Source organism: Oncorhynchus gorbuscha, linkage group LG12 (assembly GCF_021184085.1).
Source record: "Oncorhynchus gorbuscha isolate QuinsamMale2020 ecotype Even-year linkage group LG12, OgorEven_v1.0, whole genome shotgun sequence".
In the NCBI taxonomy this organism is placed as follows: Eukaryota; Metazoa; Chordata; class Actinopteri; order Salmoniformes; family Salmonidae; genus Oncorhynchus; species Oncorhynchus gorbuscha.
In genome coordinates, this window is record NC_060184.1 from 82,612,341 (window position 1) to 82,635,017 (window position 22,677).

A 22,677-nucleotide genomic window follows, 5' to 3' on the forward strand; every position below is an offset into this window, starting at 1 on the left:
ATGCATGTTTTACTCTACAAAGGGCCAGTCAGGATGCATGTTTTACTCTACAAAGGGCCAGCCAGGTGCATGTTTTACTCTACAAAGGGCCAGTCCGATGCATGTTTTACTCTACAAAGGGCCAGCCAGATGCATGTTTTACTCTACAAAGGGCCAGCCAGGTGCATGTTTTACTCTACAAAGGGCCAGCCAGGTGCATGTTTTACTCTACAAAGGGCCAGCCAGATGCATGTTCTACTCTACAAAGGGCCAGCCAGATGCATGTTTTACTCTACAAAGGGCCAGCCAGATGCATGTTTTACTCTACAAAGGGCCAGCCAGGTGCATGTTTTACTCTACAAAGGGCCAGCCAGATGCATGTTTTACTCTACAAAGGGCCAGCCAGATGCATGTTTTACTCTACAAAGGGCCAGCCAGATGCATGTTTTACTCTACAAAGGGCCAGCCAGGTGCATGTTTTACTCTACAAAGGGCCAGCCAGATGCATGTTTTACTCTACAAAGGGCCAGCCAGGTGCATGTTTTACTCTACAAAGGGCCAGCCAGGTGCATGTTTTACTCTACAAAGGGCCAGCCAGATGCATGTTTTACTCTACAAAGGGCCAGCCAGATGCATGTTTTACTCTACAAAGGGCCAGCCAGATGCATGTTTTACTCTACAAAGGGCCAGCCAGGTGCATGTTTTACTCTACAAAGGGCCAGCCAGGTGCATGTTTTACTCTACAAAGGGCCAGCCAGGTGCATGTTTTACTCTAGGAAGGGCCAGTCGGATGCATGTTTTACTCTAGGAAGGGCCAGTCGGATGCATGTTTTACTCTACAAAGGGCCAGCCAGGTGCATGTTTTACTCTACAAAGGGCCAGTCGGATGCATGTTTTACAAAGCAAAAACAGGTTTTTAGATATTTTTGCAAATGTATTAAATATAATAGACAAGGCTGTAATCGCTGCCAAAGGTGCTTCAACAAAATACTGAGTAAAAGGGTCTGAATACTTTACTTTTAAATGTGATATTTCAGTTTTTATTTTATACATTTGCAAACCTTTATAAACCTATCTTTTTGTTATTATGGGGTATTGTGTGTAGATTGATGAGCGGGAAAAACGATTGAATCAATTTTAGAATAAGGCTGTAACGTAACAAAATGTGGAAAAAAGTCTCAAACCGTTGGAGACGAACAGCAGGAAGCTCCTCCCTCTGCTACTCACACCAAGCTCCTCCCCCTGCTACTCACACCAAGCTCCTCCCCCTGCTGCTCAAACCGTTGGAGACGAACAGCAGGAAGCTCCTCCCCCTGCTGCTCAAACCGTTGGAGACGAACAGCAGGATGTGTTCATAACAATTCAACTGTTGTACCTTGTTATCTAGCAGATAGATCCACGTTGACTCAACTTGAAATGTAAAAGATTAGCTGGCTAATCACTGGCGCCTGGGCTAGTCACTGGCGCCTGGGCTAGTCACTGGCGCCTGGGCTAGTCACTGGCGCCTGGGCTAGTCACTGGCGCCTGGGCTAGTCACTGGCGCCTGGGCTAATCACTAGCGCCTGGGCTAATCACTAGCGCCTGGGCTAGTCACTAGCGCCTGGGCTAGTCACTGGCGCCTGGGCTAGTCACTGGCGCCTGGGCTAGTCACTGGCGCCTGGGCTAGTCACTGGCGCCTGGGCTAGTCACCGGCGCCTGGGCTAGTCACCGGCGCCTGGGCTAGTCACTGGCGCCTGGGCTAGTCACCGGCGCCTGGGCTAGTCACCGGCGCCTGGGCTAGTCACCGGCGCGTGGACTTGAGAGGTTGTTGACGAGACCTGTGTTAGTTTTCTATAGCCTAATGCCTGCTACAAGACATTTGTCATTATTAGTGAATGATGATGATGTGTGGTTCTGGTTAAATTTGTGACAAAGGGCATTTTCATAGACTTGAAAGTCAGTTCAGCGATGATTGGAGAGAGAAAAAAATGTTTAAACAATTTTGATCAAATAAATAAATCATTATTGGGTCTGTGGTTGTGAGGCTTATATTTAGCCTAGGTATAATTTCACAAGCCTTGAATTCATAAAAATGATTGCTGACTGTTTGAGATGAAGTGCATTTGACATTTTACTTGTAAAGTAAACTCTCTTATTTAGAGAACAAACAATGATGGAGATGTGAATGGAGTCATGATTTTTTTTTTTTAGGCTCTATCGCCCACCCTTAGTTCAAGCGTGAGATGAATGGAACATCGTTTGTTTGGGGATGTGGCTAATTGGTGCTTATATTTGGAGGACTCAATTTTCCATTACAGGTGTGTGTTCTTGTCTCGTCCATCAGTGTCTGATGCTGGGGAGGAGCGGACTGAGGCTTCTCTCTCTGATTGAATGTTTTTGGGATTTCAAAAAAAATATATAGTATTAACTCCCCAAGTCGATGGCCTTGGCATCTGTAGTTCTCCCCATTCCACTTCTCGTTGGGGGAAATGACTGCAGTAGTGAATCCATTCTCATCGAGATTGACAACAGTTGCTTTATTCTGCCTTTTATCCTGCCTCTTCATATCTTTCTTTGATCAGTTTACTAGACTACTCTTTCTCTCTCATTTCAGTTCTCCCTCTTTATTTTTACCTCTTTATTTTGTGCTCTATTCTGTCTCTCTCTGATGGGAGGAGTAACGTAGCCATACATGATGTTATCTGATCCTGTGGTCTCACGACGCCTCGTTCACACGAAGTCATTTTCCACCTTCTGCTCTTGTCAACGATGCTAACCTTCAGTCATTCTGTTTAAAGGGTGACCTGTTGCCCCCTTGGTTCTTCTGGTGTCTTGTCTTTCTCTGTAACAAGCTGTTTTGTTTCTCCTAACATCCGGCAAACTTTATGATGATCCCAACTCTCAGCTCCGCTGTGGGAAATGAGCTCCGCTGTGTGAATCCATTTCTCTCAGCTCCGCTGTGTGAGGATTGACAACTTCTCTCAGCTCCGCTGTTGATTCTGCCTCTTTATCAGCTCCGCTGTTCATATCGGCCTCTTCTCTCAGCTCCGCTGTGTGAGGAGTCGGCCTCTTCTCTCAGCTCCGCTGTGTGAGGAGTCGGCCTCTTCTCTCAGCTCCGCTTGTGAGGATTTTGTCTCAGCTCCGCTGTTCTGTCTCTTCTCTCAGCTCCGATGGGAGGAGTCGGCCTCTTCTCTCAGCTCCGCTGTGTGATCGTCTTCTCTGATCCGCTGTGGTCTCGGCCTCTTCTCAGCTCCGCTGTGTGAGGAGTCGGCCTCTTCTCTCAGCTCCTGCTCTTGTCAGGAGTCGATCTTCTCTCACTCCGCTGGTTCTTCTTCTCTCAGCTCCGCTGTGTGTCTTTCTTCTCTCAACTCCGCTGTTTTCGGCCTTTCTCTCAGCTCCGCTGTGTGAACGGCCTCTTCTCTCAGCTCCGCTGTGTGAGGAGTCGGCCTCTTCTCTCAGCTCCGCTGTGTGAGGAGTCGGCCTCAGCTCCGCTGTGTGAGGAGTCGGCCTCAGCTCCGCTGTGTGAGGAGTCGGCCTCAGCTCCGCTGTGTGAGGAGTCGGCCTCAGCTCCGCTGTGTGAGGAGTCGGCCTCAGCTCCGCTGTGTGAGGAGTCGGCCTCAGCTCCGCTGTGTGAGGAGTCGGCCTCTTCTCTCAGCTCCGCTGTGTGAGGAGTCGGCCTCTTCTCTCAGCTCCGCTGTGTGAGGAGTCGGCCTCAGCTCCGCTGTGTGAGGAGCCGGCCTCTTCTCTCAGCTCCGCTGTGTGAGGAGCCGGCCTCTTCTCTCAGCTCCGCTGTGTGAGGAGTCGGCCTCTTCTCTCAGCTCCGCTGTGTGAGGAGTCGGCCTCTTCTCTCAGCTCCGCTGTGTGAGGAGTCGGCCTCAGCTCCGCTTGTGAGGAGCACCTCTTCTCTCAGCTCCGCTGTGTGAGAGCCGGCCTCTTCTCTCAGCTCCGCTGTGTGAGGAGTCGGCCTCTTCTCTCAGCTCCGCTGTGTGAGCATTCATTCATTCAGTGCCAGGGTTAATATAGCACTGCTTCAGAGAGCCAGGGTTAATATAGCACTGCTTCAGAGAGCCAGGGTTAATATAGCACCGCTTCATGCTTCAGAGAGCCAGGGTTAATATAGCACCTCTCCATGCTTCAGAGAGCCAGGGTTAATATAGCACTGCTTCAGAGAGCCAGGGTTAATATAGCACCTCTCCATGCTTCAGAGAGCCAGGGTTAATATAGCACTGCTTCAGAGAGCCAGGGTTAATATAGCACCTCTCCATGCTTCAGAGAGCCAGGGTTAATATAGCACCGCTTCATGCTTCAGAGAGCCAGGGTTAATATAGTACCTCTCCATGCTTCAGAGAGCCAGGGTTAATATAGCACCTCTCCATGCTTCAGAGAGCCAGGGTTAATATAGCACCTCTCCATGCTTCAGAGAGCCAGGGTTAATATAGCACCTCTCCATGCTTCAGAGAGCCAGGGTTAATATAGCACCGTGTCATGCTTCAGAGAGCCTGGGTTAATATAGCACCGCTTCAGAGAGCCAGGGTTAATATAGCACCTCTCCATGCTTCAGAGAGCCAGGGTTAATATAGCACCGCTTCAGAGAGCCAGGGTGCTCAGAGACTTTTCTTCTTCACCTTCTGGCAGCAGTTCTGTGGTGATGAGGTCATTTGGCGCCCACTCCAAACAGTGATTCCTTGGTAGTGTACACTAATGTAAGTGCCCTTAACCCCAGTCCCAGGCTTGGGATACATGCCTTCCCTCATCTCACCCTGGTTCTTGGCTTGGGGAGGATGGGACCCACCTTGAGGTCTCGGGGCCTCTAATTCGAAACACAAGTTCTGTGGGCAGGTTGAGGTCGGTTCAAATGAAAACATTGCTTTAAGTTTCACTGCCAGTTGTATTAGGATCGGGTACATCTGCATTACAATCAGCCTGGATTCAATCATGGACTCTCATCAACCATATCCAAGCTGAAAGTACTTCAACACATTCATCCAGCCAGTCATTCATCCAGCCAGCCAGTCATTCATCCAGCCAGCCAGTCATTCATCCAGCCAGCCAGTCATTCATCCATCCAGTCATTCATTCATACAGTCATTCATTCATACAGTCATCCATCCAGTTATCCATTCATCCAGCCATTCATCCAGCCAGCCAGCCAGTAATTCATCCGGCCAGCCAGTCATCCAGTCATTCAGCCAGTCATCCAGTCATTCAGCCAGTCATCCAGTCATCCAGCCAGTCAGTCATCTCATTACTCTGCTGTTTTCTGTGTAAGGTATCTTACAGGGCTCGTTTCAGACTTCCTCTCCTTAGCAGGCCCTGTGGGGTCAGAGGTAGGGTTGTGTAGTATCCAGAGTGTCATGCCTTCATACTGTTCCTGTACCATACCAGAGTATATGGTATTACTGGCAGTGCACACAAGGGGTGCTATTTCTTTTCAAATGTATTTTTTTTTTTTATAACTTATGCACAAAACAAATGTAGGCAGCAGGGATCTAGTTACAGGAGAGGATAGATTGTCTCTGCTGTAACCGAGAAGCTTGGTCTTGCTAGCTAGCCAAACCGTAGCTAGCTAGCCAAACCAAACCCTACCTAGCCAAACCGTAGCTAGCTAGCCAAACCCTACCTAGCCAAACCGTAGCTAGCCACCCAAACCCTACCTAGCCAAACCCTAGCTAGCCACCCAAACCAAACCGTAGCTAGCCAAACCAAACCCTAGCTAGCCAAACCAAACCCTAGCTAGCTAGCCAAACCCTAGCTAGCTAGCCAAACCAAACCCTAGCTAGCCAAACCCTAGCTAAACCCTAGCTAGCTAGCAAACCAAACCCTAGCTAGCTAGCCAAACCAAATCAAATCGTAGCTAGAGCCCTGAGCTGGAAATAATATGATGTGTAGCACCGAGCTTTAGTTCACCCCAAACCCCCAAAAATGATGAAAATGACGTTATTGCAAAATACCCCGGTATACAGTAGGCTTTTTATGGTTTACTGGCCATGCCTCGTCAGAGGTGGCTTTGAAGCATCTCTCTCCTCCAACAGCCAGAGGTTAGCCCTGGTCTCTGTCTGGTTAGCCCTGGTCTCTGTCTGGTTAGCCCTGGTCTCTGTCTGGTTAGCCCTGGTCTCTGTCTGGTTAGCCCTGGTCTCTGTCTGGTTAGCCCTGGTCTCTGTCTGGTTAGCCCTGGTCTCTGTCTGGTTAGCCCTGGTCTCTGTCTGGTTAGCCCTGGTCTCTGTCTGGTTAGCCCTGGTCTCTGTCTGGTTAGCCCTGGTCTCTGTCTGGTTAGCCCTGGTCTCTGTCTGGTTAGCCCTGGTCTCTGTCTGGTTAGCCCTGGTCTCTGTCTGGTTAGCCCTGGTCTCTGTCTGGTTAGCCCTGGTCTCTGTCTGGTTAGCCCTGGTCTCTGTCTGGTTAGCCCTGGTCTCTGTCTGGTTAGCCCTGGTCTCTGTCTGGTTAGCCCTGGTCTCTGTCTGGTTAGCCCTGGTCTCTGTCTGGTTAGCCCTGGTCTCTGTCTGGTTAGCCCTGGTCTCTGTCTGGTTAGCCCTGGTCTCTGTCTGGTTAGCCCTGGTCTCTGTCTGGTTAGCCCTGGTCTCTGTCTGGTTAGCCCTGGTCTCTGTCTGGTTAGCCCTGGTCTCTGTCTGGTTAGCCCTGGTCTCTGTCTGGTTAGCCCTGGTCTCTGTCTGGTTAGCCCTGGTCTCTGTCTGGTTAGCCCTGGTCTCTGTCTGGTTAGCCCTGGTCTCTGTCTGGTTAGCCCTGGTCTCTGTCTGGTTAGCCCTGGTCTCTGTCTGGTTAGCCCTGGTCTCTGTCTGGTTAGCCCTGGTCTCTGTCTGGTTAGCCCTGGTCTCTGTCTGGTTAGCCCTGGTCTCTGTCTGGTTAGCCCTGGTCTCTGTCTGGTTAGCCCTGGTCTCTGTCTGGTTAGCCCTGGTCTCTGTCTGGTTAGCCCTGGTCTCTGTCTGGTTAGCCCTGGTCTCTGTCTGGTTAGCCCTGGTCTCTGTCTGGTTAGCCCTGGTCTCTGTCTGGTTAGCCCTGGTCTCTGTCTGGTTAGCCCTGGTCTCTGTCTGGTTAGCCCTGGTCTCTGTCTGGTTAGCCCTGGTCTCTGTCTGGTTAGCCCTGGTCTCTGTCTGGTTAGCCCTGGTCTCTGTCTGGTTAGCCCTGGTCTCTGTCTGGTTAGCCCTGGTCTCTGTCTGGTTAGCCCTGGTCTCTGTCTGGTTAGCCCTGGTCTCTGTCTGGTTAGCCCTGGTCTCTGTCTGGTTAGCCCTGGTCTCTGTCTGGTTAGCCCTGGTCTCTGTCTGGTTAGCCCTGGTCTCTGTCTGGTTAGCCCTGGTCTCTGTCTGGTTAGCCCTGGTCTCTGTCTGGTTAGCCCTGGTCTCTGTCTGGTTAGCCCTGGTCTCTGTCTGGTTAGCCCTGGTCTCTGTCTGGTTAGCCCTGGTCTCTGTCTGGTTAGCCCTGGTCTCTGTCTGGTTAGCCCTGGTCTCTGTCTGGTTAGCCCTGGTCTCTGTCTGGTTAGCCCTGGTCTCTGTCTGGTTAGCCCTGGTCTCTGTCTGGTTAGCCCTGGTCTCTGTCTGGTTAGCCCTGGTCTCTGTCTGGTTAGCCCTGGTCTCTGTCTGGTTAGCCCTGGTCTCTGTCTGGTTAGCCCTGGTCTCTGTCTGGTTAGCCCTGGTCTCTGTCTGGTTAGCCCTGGTCTCTGTCTGGTTAGCCCTGGTCTCTGTCTGGTTAGCCCTGGTCTCTGTCTGGTTAGCCCTGGTCTCTGTCTGGTTAGCCCTGGTCTCTGTCTGGTTAGCCCTGGTCTCTGTCTGGTTAGCCCTGGTCTCTGTCTGGTTAGCCCTGGTTTAAGCTTGGGTGCTATCCAGATGTTCATGTCGTCATACAATCCTTTTCTCATGCTGAGATTTCCAGTATTACTGGTTTATTAATACACGAGGTGGTAGAAAGCCCATTGGGTTTCTATTACCAGAATGCTAACACAATGAGCACAATTAACAGCAGACAGCTCTGACTGATGTGTAGCTAATTTTCTCGGGTACTTTTCTCGGAGTAGCCAGTCTGCTTTTCTCGGGAGTAGCCAGTCTGCTTTTCTCGGAGTAGCCAGTCTGCTTTTCTCGGAGTAGCCAGTCTGCTTTTCTCGGTAGTAGCCAGTCTGCTTTTCTCGGAGTAGCCAGTCTGCTTTTCTCGGAGTAGCCAGTCTGCTTTTCTCGGAGTAGCCAGTCTGCTTTTCTCGGAGTAGCCAGTCTGCTTTTCTCGGAGTAGCCAGTCTGCTTTTCTCGGAGTAGCCAGTCTGCTTTTCTCGGAGTAGCCAGTCTGCTTTTCTCGGAGTAGCCAGTCTGCTTTTCTCGGAGTAGCCAGCCTGCTTTTCTCGGGTAAAAGGCAAGATGAACTTCAAGCAAAACATTAGAAATGATGGCCGTGCGTCACTGTAGCAAACAACACCTTGCTTTTTCACTGAGCGCATTTTACTGGAGTAGTTCAGAGGTCAACAGTGTTGCACTTCTGTCATCTGATGAAATGAAGCGATTTCCTGCCGAATGTGTCACACTAATGTATTTTCTGTAAAGGAAAATTGTAATTGCTTTCTCCTGTCGTACTATTCACAACAAACACAGTGACAAGTCTCAACTGTTCTGGGGAACTACTCTGATATCCCCTCCTGATGTGGGTCTGAACTCTGATATCCCCTCCTGATGTGGGCCTGAAGTCTGATATCCCTTCCTGATGTGGGCCTGAACTCTGATATCCCCTCCTGATGTGGGCCTGAACTGTGATATCCCCTCCTGATGTGGGCCTGAAGTCTGATATCCCTTCCTGATGTGGGCCTGAAGTCTGATATCCCTTCCTGATGTGGGCCTGAAGTCTGATATCCCCTCCTGATGTGGGCCTGAAGTCTGATATCCCTTCCTGATGTGGGCCTGAAGTCTGATATCCCTTCCTGATGTGGGCCTGAACTCTGATATCCCCTCCTGATGTGGGCCTGAACTGTGATATCCCCTCCTGATGTGGGTCTGAACTCTGATATCCCCTCCTGATGTGGGCCTGAACTGTGATATCCCCTCCCTCCTGCTGTGGGCCTGAACTGTGATATCCCCTCCCTCCTGCTGTGTGCCTGAACTGTGATATCCCCTCCCTCCTGCTGTGGGCCTGAACTCTGATATCCCCTCCCTCCTGCTGTGGGCCTGAACTCTGATATCCCCTCCTGATGTGGGCCTGAACTGTGATATCCCCTCCCTCCTGCTGTGGGCCTGAACTGTGATATCCCCTCCCTCCTGATGTGGGCCTGAACTCTGATATCCCCTCCCTCCTGATGTGGGCCTGAACTCTGATATCCCCCCTCCTGATGTGGGCCTGAACTCTGATATCCCCTCCTGATGTGGGCCTGAACTCTGATATCCCCCCCCTCCTGATGTGGGTCTGAACTGTGATATCCCCTCCCTCCTGATGTGGGTCTGAACTGTGATATCCCCTCCCTCCTGATGTGGGTCTGAACTCTGATATCCCCTCCCTCCTGCTGTGGGCCTGAACTCTGATATCCCCTCCCTCCTGCTGTGGGCCTGAAGTCTGATATCCCTTCCTGATGTGGGCCTGAACTCTGATATCCCCTCCTGATGTGGGCCTGAACTCTGATATCCCCTCCTGCTGTGGGCCTGAACTCTGATATCCCCCCTCCTGATGTGGGCCTGAACTCTGATATCCCCCTCCTGATGTGGGCCTGAACTCTGATATCCCCTCCCTCCTGATGTGGGCCTGAACTGTGATATCCCCTCCCTCCTGCTGTGGGCCTGAACTCTGATACCCTCCCCCCTCCTGCTGTGGGCCTGAACTGTGATATCCCCTCCTGATGTGGGTCTGAACTCTGATATCCCCTCCCTCCTGATGTGGGCCTGAACTGTGATATCCCCTCCTGATGTGGGTCTGAACTCTGATATCCCCTCCCTCCTGCTGTGGGCCTGAACTGTGATATCCCCTCCTGATGTGGGTCTGAACTCTGATATCCCCTCCCTCCTGCTGTGGGCCTGAACTGTGATATCCCCTCCTGATGTGGGTCTGAACTCTGATATCCCCTCCCTCCTGCTGTGGGCCTGAACTGTGATATCCCCTCCCTCCTGATGTGGGCCTGAACTGTGATATCCCCCCCTCCTGATGTGGGCCTGAACTGTGATATCCCCCCTCCTGATGTGGGCCTGAACTCTGATATCCCCCCTCCTGATGTGGGCTGAACTCTGATACCCTCCCCCTCCTGATGTGGGCCTGAACTGTGATATCCCCTCCCTCCTGATGTGGGCCTGAACTGTGATATCCCCCCCCTCCTGCTGTGGGCCTGAACTGTGATATCCCCTCCCTCCTGCTGTGGGCCTGAACTGTGATATCCCCTCCCTCCTGCTGTGGGCCTGAACTGTGATATCCCCTCCCTCCTGCTGTGTGCCTGAACTGTGATATCCCCTCCCTCCTGCTGTGGGCCTGAACTCTGATATCCCCTCCCTCCTGCTGTGGGCCTGAACTCTGATATCCCCTCCTGATGTGGGCCTGAACTCTGATATCCCCCCCCTCCTGATGTGGGTCTGAACTGTGATATCCCCTCCCTCCTGCTGTGGGTCTGAACTCTGATATCCCCTCCCTCCTGCTGTGGGCCTGAACTCTGATATCCCCTCCCTCCTGAGCTCCGTGCCACACTGTAAATGTTACTTGAATAGAGATCATATCATGCAGGAGATGTTTAACTGCCTGCACTGCAGGAGATGTTTAACTGCCTCCACTGCAGGAGATGTTTAACTGCCTCCACCGCAGGAGATGTTTAACTGCCTCCACGCAGGAGATGTGTAACTGCCTCCACGCAGGAGATGTTTAACTGCCTCCATGCAGGAGATGTTTAACTGCCTCCATGCAGGAGATGTTTAACTGCCTCCATGCAGGAGATGTTTAACTGCCTCCATGCAGGAGATGTTTAACTGCCTCCATGCAGGAGATGTTTAACTGCCTCCACCGCAGCCGGCGTCTCCACTCACACTCTCTGTTGTAGGAAGCAGCCAGGCAGCCGTCCCTTTTGAGGCTTCTTATCGACATCAGTTTATACATCTTGTGTTCGTGCGCTATCTCTCTCTTGCCCTCGTTCCCTTTCTCTCTCCCAATCTACTTACCCTCTCTCTTACAATCTCCCCTGTCCCCCCCTCCCCCGTCCCTGTGTCTGTTGAATACGAATGCAAAGTTTCGATATGAGGCTCTTTTATATATTTTTTTATTTAATAAAATGTTCAGACAGTATTAAATCGCTGGTGTTGTCCTGCTCCCCCCCCCCCCACTGTTCATTTTTAGGCAGAGGGGAAGGGGGTGGGGTGTAATATGGAAATGCTCAAAATATGAATAGTTTATTGTTCTGTGTACTGTGCTTAAGGCAATGGTTCCACGTGATCTCATGTGCACCTTGGAATGGATATAGATTCTGCCAATTAGTTTGCTCAATGAAATGTAATTTGGAATAGAACTGGCAAATGAGCAGGAGTCTTTTTTTTTTCTCTGTGTTGAGAGAACCAGATTTATTTTACGTGAAGCCAAGGAAAATGCAAAGTGGCGCTTCTGGATGGGTGCATCATTTCTCAAATCAGTAATTCTAATGTCTTTTTAGCTAGTCTGGTGGAATGAGGGTTGAGGAGGAGTGCTGCAGGGTGACTGTCTCAGCTTGGCTTCTTTATGTAGCATTACAGGAAAGTAATGTGGACTGGACCTGCTGCAGTAAGCAGACAGGTGTGGCGTCCTGTGTGTCTGCTCTCTTCGCTGCTCCCAGTCCCGTGTCACTTCCTGTCTCTTGCCATGTCGACGAGCGCCGTACGGAGGTCATCGACACGCATTACTCACACTAGCTGCTAGCTCCTCTCCTGCTCGTTAGCTGTTCCCTCTCAAGTTAGTAGCGGCCCTAATAGCCATGTCTTAATGAGCTCTAATTGAGAATGGGCAATTTTCATGGTCAAAGCCATTGTGAATTTAACAAAGCCACTTCATCAGTCTTCTAGTATTGCTATTGAACAAATCGGGAGCTACTGCTCTGCTGCCTCGTGTTTCTATCAGCGACCCAGATCGGGAGCTACTGCTCTGCTGCCTCGTGTCTCTATCAGTGACCCAGATCGGGAGCTACTGCTCTGCTGCCTCGTGTCTCTATCAGTGACCCAGATCGGGAGCTACTGCTCTGCTGCCTCGTGTCTCTATCAGCGACCCAGATCGGGAGCTACTGCTCTGCTGCCTCGTGTCTCTATCAGCGACCCAGATCGGGAGCTACTGCTCTGCTGCCTCGTGTCTCTATCAGCGACCCAGATCGGGAGCTACTGCTCTGCTGCCTCGTGTCTCTATCAGCGACCCAGATCGGGAGCTACTGCTCTGCTGCCTCGTGTCTCTATCAGTGACCCAGCTTGATGGGCTGACTGTCTGTGCAGAGAATTTGTTAGGGGGCTTGTAATGCGAGGTTATTGCTATGTCAAGCCTGGGCTTCTCTCTCCCTTCCTGGTGTTTAGTTCTTATCAAGCCGCGTGACTTTTAATCTCCAACTCCCTACAAGAACATGGCTAACAGCTCCCCAGGTGTTCCTCCCCGGGTGAACCTGGCTAACGGCTCCCCGGGTGAACCTGGCTAACAGCTCCCCGGGTGTTCCTCTCCGGGTGAACCTGGCTAACGGCTCCCCGGGTGAACCTGGCTAACGGCTCCCCGGGTGAACCTGGCTAACGGCTCCCCGGGTGAACCTGGCTAACGGCTCCCCGGGTGAACCTGGCTAACGGCTCCCCGGGTGAACCTGGCTAACGGCGCCCCGGGTGAACCTGGCTAACGGCGCCCCGGGTGAACCTGGCTAACGGCGCCCCGGGTGAACCTGGCTAACGGCGCCCCGGGTGAACCTGGCTAACGGCGCCCCGGGTGAACCTGGCTAACGGCTCCCCGGGTGAACCTTACAGATACATCAACATTACCCCTCAGGACCAAACCATCTTTCAGTCTCCCTGTCTGGTTATCTCTCTCTCACTCGCTCTAGGTCTCTGTTCTGCTGTTACTGTAGCGACACCAGGCTCTTTTATACAGTCTACTTCAAAGCTAGATTAAAACCATCCAGGGCAACTCTGCTGATCAAAGGTTAAACTCCTAAGGTTATCTTCTGTGATGCACACAGGGTCCTGTTCCATTTGAAAGGGAGAACCGATATATTTGCTAGTGGTTAGCCCACAGGGGGAGGGGCTTGGTGTGTTTGTGGTGGGGGGCTTGGTATGAGGGGAGGGGCTCTGCGTGAGCGGCGAGGGGAGGGGCTCTGCGTGGGGGAGCGGATCTGCGTGGGGAGGGGATCTGCCTGAGCGGCGTGGGGGAGGGGCTCGGCGTGAGCGGCGTGGGGGAGGGGCTCGGCGTGTGTATGAATCAAAGGTGGACACCGCACAGACGGAGATGAGACCAAATAGACGGGAGAAAGTGGACATAAACGCCCAGAAAAACAAACAAAAAACAAAACTTTATTCTTGCCATACAGGCATTGATATAATAATTTGATATATCGCCCAGCCCATGTGGAAAATCTCCTCAACGTTCCATCAGAAACAGTCTTCTGCTTTTCCACTCTTTTAAAATAATGTTTTATTGGAGGTTGTAAGAAGGTACAATATATCCCAGAGATAGGAGAGGGGCTGTGGGCCGTCTCGTCTCTGTACAGAAGGAGAGGGGCTGTGGGCCGTCTCGTCTCTATACAGAAGGAGAGGGGCTGTGGGCCGTCTCGTCTCTCTACAGAAGGAGAGGGGCTGTGGGCCGTCTCGTCTCTATACAGAAGGAGAGGGGCTGTGGGCCGTCTCGTCTCTACAGAAGGAGAGGGGCTGCGGGCCGTCTCGTCTCTATACAGAAGGAGAGGGGCTGCGGGCTCTGTCCAGAAGGAGAGGGGCTGCGGGCCGTCTGGTCTCTGTCCAGAAGGAGAGGGGCTGCGGGCCGTCTGGTCTCTGTCCAGAAGGAGAGGGGCTGCGGGCCGTCTGGTCTCTGTACAGAAGGAGAGGGGCTGCGGGCCGTCTGGTCTCTGTCCAGAAGGAGAGGGGCTGCGGGCCGTCTCGTCTCTGTCCAGAAGGAGAGGGGCTGCGGGCCGTCTCGTCTCTGTCCAGAAGGAGAGGGGCTGCGGGCCGTGGTCTCTGTCCAGAAGGAGAGGGGCTCTGTCCAGAAGGAGAGGGGCTGCGGGCCTGTCCAGAAGGAGAGGGGCTGCGTCTCTGTCCAGAAGGAGAGGGGCTGCGGGCCGTCTGGTCTCTGTCCAGAAGGAGAGGGGCTGCGGGCCGTCTCGTCTCTGTCCAGAAGGAGAGGGGCTGCGGGCCGTCTCGTTTCGGTATAGAAGGAAGCCCAGAGATGAGGTTATCATGAATCAAAAGAGACTTGGTGCAACTGTTGTGAAATGTATCCCTTTTGTATTTCGCTGGCATCTTGTGTAATGTCCTCCTCTCTCTCTCTCTGTCTGTCTCTGCTTGGTTGCAGGCTCACCGGTCGAGGCTCAAGGTTCAACAGACACAGACTGGGAGAACATGACTCACAGACCTGTGCCAGATCTTGGCATGGGGCCACTGTGCCAGCCTCACCCCTACCAGGCCCTCTGATACCCCAGTGAAACATGACAGAGAGGCTGTGAGGCTAAGATAGCCACCCTGTCCCCCCGTCCCGACAATACTCTCAACAGTTACCCCTAACCCCTAAACTCTCCATCCTGCCCCACCATGCTGCGTTTCCTGCCTCTGAAGCTGGGTCGTCTCTACCGTTGTCTAAAGTTTCTGCTGGTGGTGGGTCTGTTTGTTATCCTCCTGATGAACACCCACAACCTGTTCGCCTCCTTCCAGAAGAACGAGCTGACGGACCGCCGCTTCATCAACCTCAACAAGTGCCCCGCCTGCTTCGGCACCAGCTGGTGCAGGAAGTTCATGAACGGCCAGGTGTCCTTTGAGACCTGGGGACGCCTGCGCTTCCTGGATGTCTTCAACGTCAAGAACGTGTACTTCGCCCAGTATGGAGAGCCGCGCGAGGGGACGAGGCGCGTGGTCCTCAAACGCCTGGGGTCCAATCAGGAGCTGGCGGACATCGACCAGAAGATCTGTAAGAGAGCTACTGGCCGCCCGCGCTGCGACCTCATCCAGGCCATATACAAGACTGAGTTCGCCAGGCTGAACGGGGACGTGAGGCTGCTGACTCCTGAGGTGGTGGAGGGCTGGTCTGACCTGGTGCACTGCCCCTCCCAGAGGCTGCTGGACAGGGTGGTGCGACGTTATGCCGAAACCAAAGACTCCGGCAGCTTCCTGCTGAAGAACCTGAAGGACACTGAGAGGATGCAGTTACTGATGACCCTGGCCTTCAACCCCGAACCCCTCCTTCTACAGGTAGGCACTAAGGCCTTGTTAATACCCTGTTCTCTTCTCGTGTTTCCTCTGTGTTACTGTATTTAAAAGGTCAAGGTGTCTTCGTTGTTTCCTATTGGTTATTACCTTCTGATTGAGATGCAGTGTCAAGACTGCTGACATGTTTTAGAGAAGCCAGGTGCCAGTTATACTGTTGGGTCTTTTCCCAGAGTTCTACAGTGTGAGAATTTCACCAGAATGTTCAGCTTAAAAATGGACATGTATGAACTAGGCTTGGGCAGTATACCGTTCATACCGTATACTGGGGTATTGTATAAACTAGGCTTGGGCAGTATACTGTATACTGGGGTATTGTATAAAAGACTTGGAGTATACTGTATAAATAAACTAGGCTTGGGCAGTATACTGTACATACCGTATACTGGGGTATTGTATAAACTGGGCAGTATACTGGGGTATTGTATGAACTAGGCTTGGGCAGGCTTGGGCAGACTTGGGCAGTATACTGTATACTGGGGTATTGTATAAACTAGGCTAGTATACTGTATACTGGGGTATTGTATAAACTAGGCTTGGGCAGTATACCGTACATACTGTATACTGGGGTATTGTATAAACTAGGCTTGGGCAGTATACCGTACATACCGTATACTGGGGTATTGTATAAACTAGGCTTGGGCAGTATACTGGGGTATTGTATAAACTAGGCTTGGGCAGTATACTGTATACTGGGGTATTGTATAAACTAGGCTTGGGCAGTATACTGTATACTGGGGTATTGTATAAACTAGGCTTGGGCAGTATACTGTATACTGGGGTATTGTATAAACTAGGCTTGGGCAGTATACCGTACATACCGTACACTGTAATGTATTGTATTATTATATAATACATTGTGTAATATACATACAGTACCAGTCAAAGTTTGGACACCTACTCATTCAAGGGTTTTTATTTATTTGGACTGTTTTCTTATTTCTCTCAAATGTTGTGTAGAAATGTGTTTACATCCCTGTTAGTGAGCATTTCTCCTTTGCCAAGATAATCCAACCACCTGACACGTGTGGCAAATCAAGAAGTAGGTTAAACAGCATGATCATTACAAAGGTGCACCTTGTGCTGAGGACAATAAAAGGCCACTTTAAAATGTGCAGTTTTGTCATACAACATAATACCACAGATGTCTCAAGTTGAGGGAGTGTGCAATTTACATGCTGACTGCAGAAATGTACAACAGAGCTCTTGCCAGAGAATATAATGTTCATTTATCTACCATAAGCCACTACCAAAGTCGTTAAAAAAAAAAATGTATCATTTGGTAGTACGTCCAACCGGCCTCACAACCACAGACCACGTTTAACCACTCCAGCCCAGGACCTCCACATCCTTTTTCTTCACCCCTGGAATCGTCTGTAAACTCATTCCGATTGGCTGGGTCTGGCTCCCCAGTGGGTGGGCCTATGCCCTCCCAGGCCCAGCCCCTGTCCAGTCAGGTATTTATTTATTAGACTGTCCGAATGGTGACGCATCATTAACTGAAGATGTCAAGTTGGTTTTAAGGCCTACGTTTTTTTTCACTAGGAATGACAGTTGTTAATCTACTATTTATCAAGCGTTGGTGCTTATGCTTGGGCACCTTGCAGGTTGATATGCATCTGATGTGTATGCTAAAGGTGAAGCTTATCTCGTGGGTACTGATAGGCTGAAAGGCCAGGCTGTTCTAGTGTTGAAGGTGCAGGAAACCCTTCTGCCCTGAGGGGGCTCTGCAGGAAACCCTTCTGCCCTGAGGGGGCTCTGCAGGAAACCCTTCTGCCCTGAGGGGGCTCTGCAGGAAACCCTTCTGCCCTGAGGGGGCTCTGCAGGAAACCCTTCTGCCCTGAGGGGGCTCTGCAGGAAACCCTTCTGCCCTGAGGGGGCTCTGCAGGAAACCCTTCTGCCCTGAGGGGGCTGTCAGTCAGGAGAGGAACAGAACAGGGCTATATTAGGACCTGATCTAGACAGTCACTACCAGCTGGTAGGATGGATGACCTATGGGGGCAACTGGTCTAAATGATGGATGACAGTCAGGGGGAACAGAACAGGGCTATATTAGGACCTGATCTAGACAGTCACTACCAGCTGGTAGGATGGATGACCTACGGGGGCAACTGGTCTAAATGACGGATGACCTACGGGGGCAACTGGTCTAAATGACGGATGACCTACAGGGGCAACTGGTCTAAATGACGGATGACCTAAGGGGGCAACTGGTCTAAATGACGGATGACCTAAGGGGGCAACTGGTCTAAATGACGGATGACTTAAGGGGGCAACTGGTCTAAATGACGGATGACTTAAGGGGGCAAGGAGTATGGCTACTACTCCCTCCCTCCCGTTTCACGGCCCTTCCCCCACCCTGCTGCAGCACACAGAGCAGCAGTCTCCCAAGTCAGACAGCAAACAAGTTCCCACATTTTAAAATAAAATAAAAAATAAACATGTATTTTCAACTATCTGGATATCTGGAGAAAAAAAATGTCATGATTATTATTTGAAGTAAACAGGGACATAGTGTACAGTGCCAAACCTTCTGTAAATTACAGGGGAAGTATCTTACTTCCTCTGCCAGAGATCGTTAGCCTTAGCCACTTAGCATCAATCAGACCCACCTCATAACCAACCTGCAGCTTGTTCATCTAAATGCGTCCTCCTCAACCAATATGAGGAAGTGTTATGGAGTGCTGTGGTGGAGCCCTTCCTCTGAAGGTCAGGGATTTGCCTAGTTAGACCTACTGAGTTACTGCATATTTACAGTAAATGGAGGGCAGGTTTGAATTATTCAAAGTGGGATGGTGTGTGTGTGTGTGTGTGTGTGAGTAAAACTGAGGCCAATCCATAGACTACTTCTGGGGCTTCCCTTTCAACACTATACAATAGCACAGTGTTAACGCGGGTCCTGGGTACCCACACGGTTATCCATTTAGTTTCTGCCTGAACACGACACCTGATTCCATCAATCAACTCATCAAACATTTTGATTTGTGAGGAGAGAAAAACCTAAAAATCTGCACCTATTTGGGTTCCCAGGACCTGGATTGGAAAACACTGCAGGACCACTTCTCTCGGACTGACCGGGGGGTTAGCTGGAGGCGGGGGTTAGCTGGGGCGGGGGTTAGCTGGAGGCGGGGGGTTAGCTGGAGGCGGGGGGTTAGCTGGAGGCGGGGGTTGAATACTTTCAATTGGCGGAAGCCGTCATTGGCAATGTCCATATTTAAATGTTTTTTTATGCCTCTAGAGTCCTCTATCTGTCTCTGGCCTGGGTTCTAGAGTCCTCTATATGTCTCTGACCTGGGTTCTAGAGTCCTCTATCTAACTCTGACCTTGGTTCTGTCATCCCTGTACCGTATGGTGTGATCCCTGTACCGTATGGTGTTATCCCCTGTCATCCCTGTACCCTATGGTGTCATCCCTGTACCGTATGGTGTTATCCCTGTACCGTATGGTGTTATCCCTGTACCGTATGGTGTGATCCCTGTACCGTATGGTGTGATCCCTGTACCGTATGGTGTGATCCCTGTACCGTATGGTGTGATCCCCTGTCATCCCTGTGTCGTATGGTGTCATCCCTGTACCGTATGGTGTCATCCCTCTACCGTATGGTGTGATCCCCTGTCATCCCTCTATCATCCTGCATGTCCAGATCACGTAATATATATGGCCCCACTCTCCACATCAATTTCCCCTCCCCCCGGTGATTTACAAGCAACTAATCAATTGCAATTTCATTTGGCATTGACCGTATCTCGTGACTGGTTGGGACAATAATGGGCCTAGCCTGTGTAGACTTTCAATATTGTGATGTGACCTCCAATCCCTCACTCAGCCCCCTACACCTCCAGACATCTAGAAGGACAAAGACCAGATCAGTCCTTTAGTTAAGTTAGTTCTGTCAAATCTGATTAGCCGTGTGTGGTCCGTCTCTCTCTCTATCCCTCCTCCTCTATCCGTCTCTCTCTATCCGTCTCTCTCTCTCTATCCGTCTCTCTCTCTATCCGTCTCTCTCTCTCTATCCTCTCTATCTGTCTCTCTCTCTCTCTATCTGTCTCTCTATCTGTCTCTCTCTCTCTCTGTCTCTCTCTCTCTATCTGTCTCTCTCTCTCTCTATCTGTCTTTCTCTATCTGTCTCTCTCTCTCTCTCTATCTGTCTCTCTCTCTCTCTGTCTCTCTCTCTCTCTATCTGTTTCTCTCTCTCTCTATCTGTCTCTCTCTCTCTATCTCTATCTGTCTCTCTCTCTCTCTATCTGTCTCTCTCTCTCTCTATCTGTCTCTCTCTCTCTCTATCTGTCTCTCTCTCTATCCCTCCTCTATCCGTCTCTCTCGCTCTATCCCTCCTCCTCTATCCGTCTCTCTCTCTCTCTCTATCCCTCCTCTATCCGTCTCTCTCTCTCTATCCCTCCTCCTCTATCCGTCTCTCTCTCTCTCTGTCTCTCTCTCTATCCGTCTCTCTCTATCTGTCTCTCTCTCTATCTGTCTCTCTCTCTATCCGTCTCTCTCTCTCTATCCGTCTCTGTCTCTATCCGTCTCTCTCTCTATCCGTCTCTGTCTCTCTCTCTATCCGTCTCTCTCTCTGTCTCTCTCTCTATCCGTGTCTCTCTCTGTCTCTCTCTCTATCCGTGTCTCTCTCTCTCTATCCGTGTCTCTCTCTATCCGTCTCTCTATCCGTGTCTCTCTCTCTCTATCCCTCTTCCTCTATCCGTCTCTCTATCCGTCTCTCTCTCTATCCCTCTTCCTCTATCTCTCTATCCCTCTCTCTCTCTCTCTCTCTCTATCCCTCTTGTGTCCGCTCTAAAAACCCTTGTGTTGCGGATAATTCCATCAGCGTTTTATGGCCATTATACCTCAGCTCCGAGGCTTGGTGAATCATCTCCTGTCCTCATCTTACAGACACATTTCAACTCTACCATCTTGTGTTTACTGGTGGTCATGAGTAATGAATCAGGGTGGGATCTGTGTGCAGGAGAGGAGCCCTGGGGGGTCCCTGGGACGGAGACGAGATGAGTGGCTTGTGGGCAGACTGGGTCCAGTATATGTTGGGGAGAGGCACCTTGGGGCTGTTTTTAATGACCTTTGACTGTTCAGAGTCCTTGCGCTGCTCTGAATCATTGAGTCAAAAAGGAGAACATTTTCTGAGAGACTGTGTGGGGAGGCAAACAGTTAGCAGCACTAAAACCATCAATATTTAAACTCTGCAATGGGTCTGTTCTATTTCCAGCTACAGGCTGGAATGGGTCTGTTCTGTTTCCAGCTACAGGCTGGAATGGGTCTGTTCTGTTTCCAGCTACAGGCTGGAACGGGTCTGTTCTGTTTCCAGCTACAGGCTGGAACGGGTCTGTTCTGTTTCCAGCTACAGGCTGTTTCCAGCTACAGGCTGGAACGGGTCTGTTCTGTTTCCAGCTACAGGCTGGAACGGGTCTGCTCTGTTTCCAGCTACAGGCTGGAACGGGTCTGTTCTGTTTCCAGCTACAGGCTGGAACGGGTCTGTTCTGTTTCCAGCTACAGGCTGGAACGGGTCTGTTCTGTTTCCAGCTACAGGCTAACCCTAACCCTAACCAGCTACAAACAGCTACTGTTTGAGGATCCCCCATTTAGAGGGTAGGTACGAGAGGTTGATCGATTAATCGGAATGGCCGGTTTTAATTAGGGATGGTTTTCATAACAATCGGAAATCTGTATTTTTGCATGCCGATTTAAAAATAAATAAATAATGATAATACATTTTTTTAAATGTTTTTTTTTTAACCTTTTATTGAACTAGGAAAGTCAGTTAAGAACACATTCTTACTTTCAATGACGGCCTGGGAACGGTGGGTTAACTGCCTCGTTCAGGGGTAGAACGACAGATTTTCACCTTGTCAGCTCGGGGGATCCAATCTTGCAACGTTACAGTTAACTAGTCCAACGCAATAACGACCTGCCTCTCTCGTTGCACTCCACAAGGAGACTGTTACGCAAATGCAATCAATCATAATCACTAGTTAACTACACATGGTTGATATTACTAGATATTATCTAGCGTGTCCTGTGTTGCATTTAATCTGACTGAGCATACAAGTATCTAAGTATCTGACTGAACGGTGGTAGGCAGAAGCAGGCGCATAAACATTCATTTAAACAGCACTTTCGTGCGTTTTGCCAGCAGTTCTTCGTTGTGCGTCAAGCATTGTGCTGTTTATGACTTCACTATCAACTCCCGAGATGAGGCTGGTGTGACAAAGTGAAATGGCTGGCGAGTTAGCGCGCGCTAACTAGAGGGACGGAAGCTATACTGTTCCACTGGCAATACTAAAGTGCCTACAAGAACATCCAATAGTCAAAGGTATATGAAATACAAATGGTATAGAGAGAAATAGTACGATAATAACTACAACCTAAAACTTCTTACCTGGGAATATTGAAGACTCATGTTAAAAGGAACCACCAGCTTTCATATGTTCTCATGTTCTGAGCAAGGAACTGAAACGTTAGCTTTCTTACATGGCACATATTGCACTTTTACTTTCTTCTCCAACACTTTGTTTTCCCCCATGAATTAAACCAAATTGAACATGTTTCATTGCTTATTTGAGGTTAAATATATTTTATTGATGTATTATATTAAGTTAAAATAAGTGTTAATTCAGTATTATTGTAATTGTCATTTAAAAAAATATTTACATATATTTTTTAATCGTTATCTGCGTTTTGGTATGAGTATCGGCGTTGAAACATCATAATCGGTCGACCTCTAACCCTAGACCAGGGCTCTCTAACTTCAATCCTGGAGTGCTACCATCCTGTAGGTTTTTGTTCCAAATCTAGCAAACTGGCCTTACATTAAGAACAATTTACCCCTCGTTTCCAAGCATGTGACTGTGGTAGCTCTTTGAACCGAAGCCTTGTCTGCTCAGTCAAGCCCATCAAACCGAAGCCTTGTCTGCTCAGTCAAGCCCACAATAGGACATGACAGGTCCTGGCGACCCCAGGGGGAGCATGTTTTGGTTTTTGCACTAGAACTACACAGCCGATTTAAATAATCAACTAATCCTCAAGGTTTTATAGTTTGATTCAGCTGTGTACTGTTACGGCAAAACGTGCTACCCTTTGGGTCCAAAGGACTGAGTTTGGCAAACGTTGCACGAGGGGTTAATAAGTCAGTAACTGAGTGTACAAAACATTAAGAACACTTTTTGTAATATTGAGTTGCAACCCCTTTTGCCCTCAGAACGGCCTCATTTCGTCAGGACATGGACTCTACAAGGTGTCAAAAGCACAGGGATGCTGCTCCATGTTGACTCCAATGCTTCCCACTGTTGGCTGGATGTCCTTTGGGTGGTTACCATTCTAGGGGTTAACATGACAGGCCCCTAGGGGTTAACATGACAGGCCCCTA

At 50.2% G+C, this 22,677-nt stretch overlaps 1 pseudogene; it reads left to right on the forward strand.

Moving 5' to 3' along the window:
- The window catches only part of LOC123991449, an 85,510-nt pseudogene that overhangs the window by 2,768 nt on the left and 60,065 nt on the right, over positions 1-22,677 (forward strand).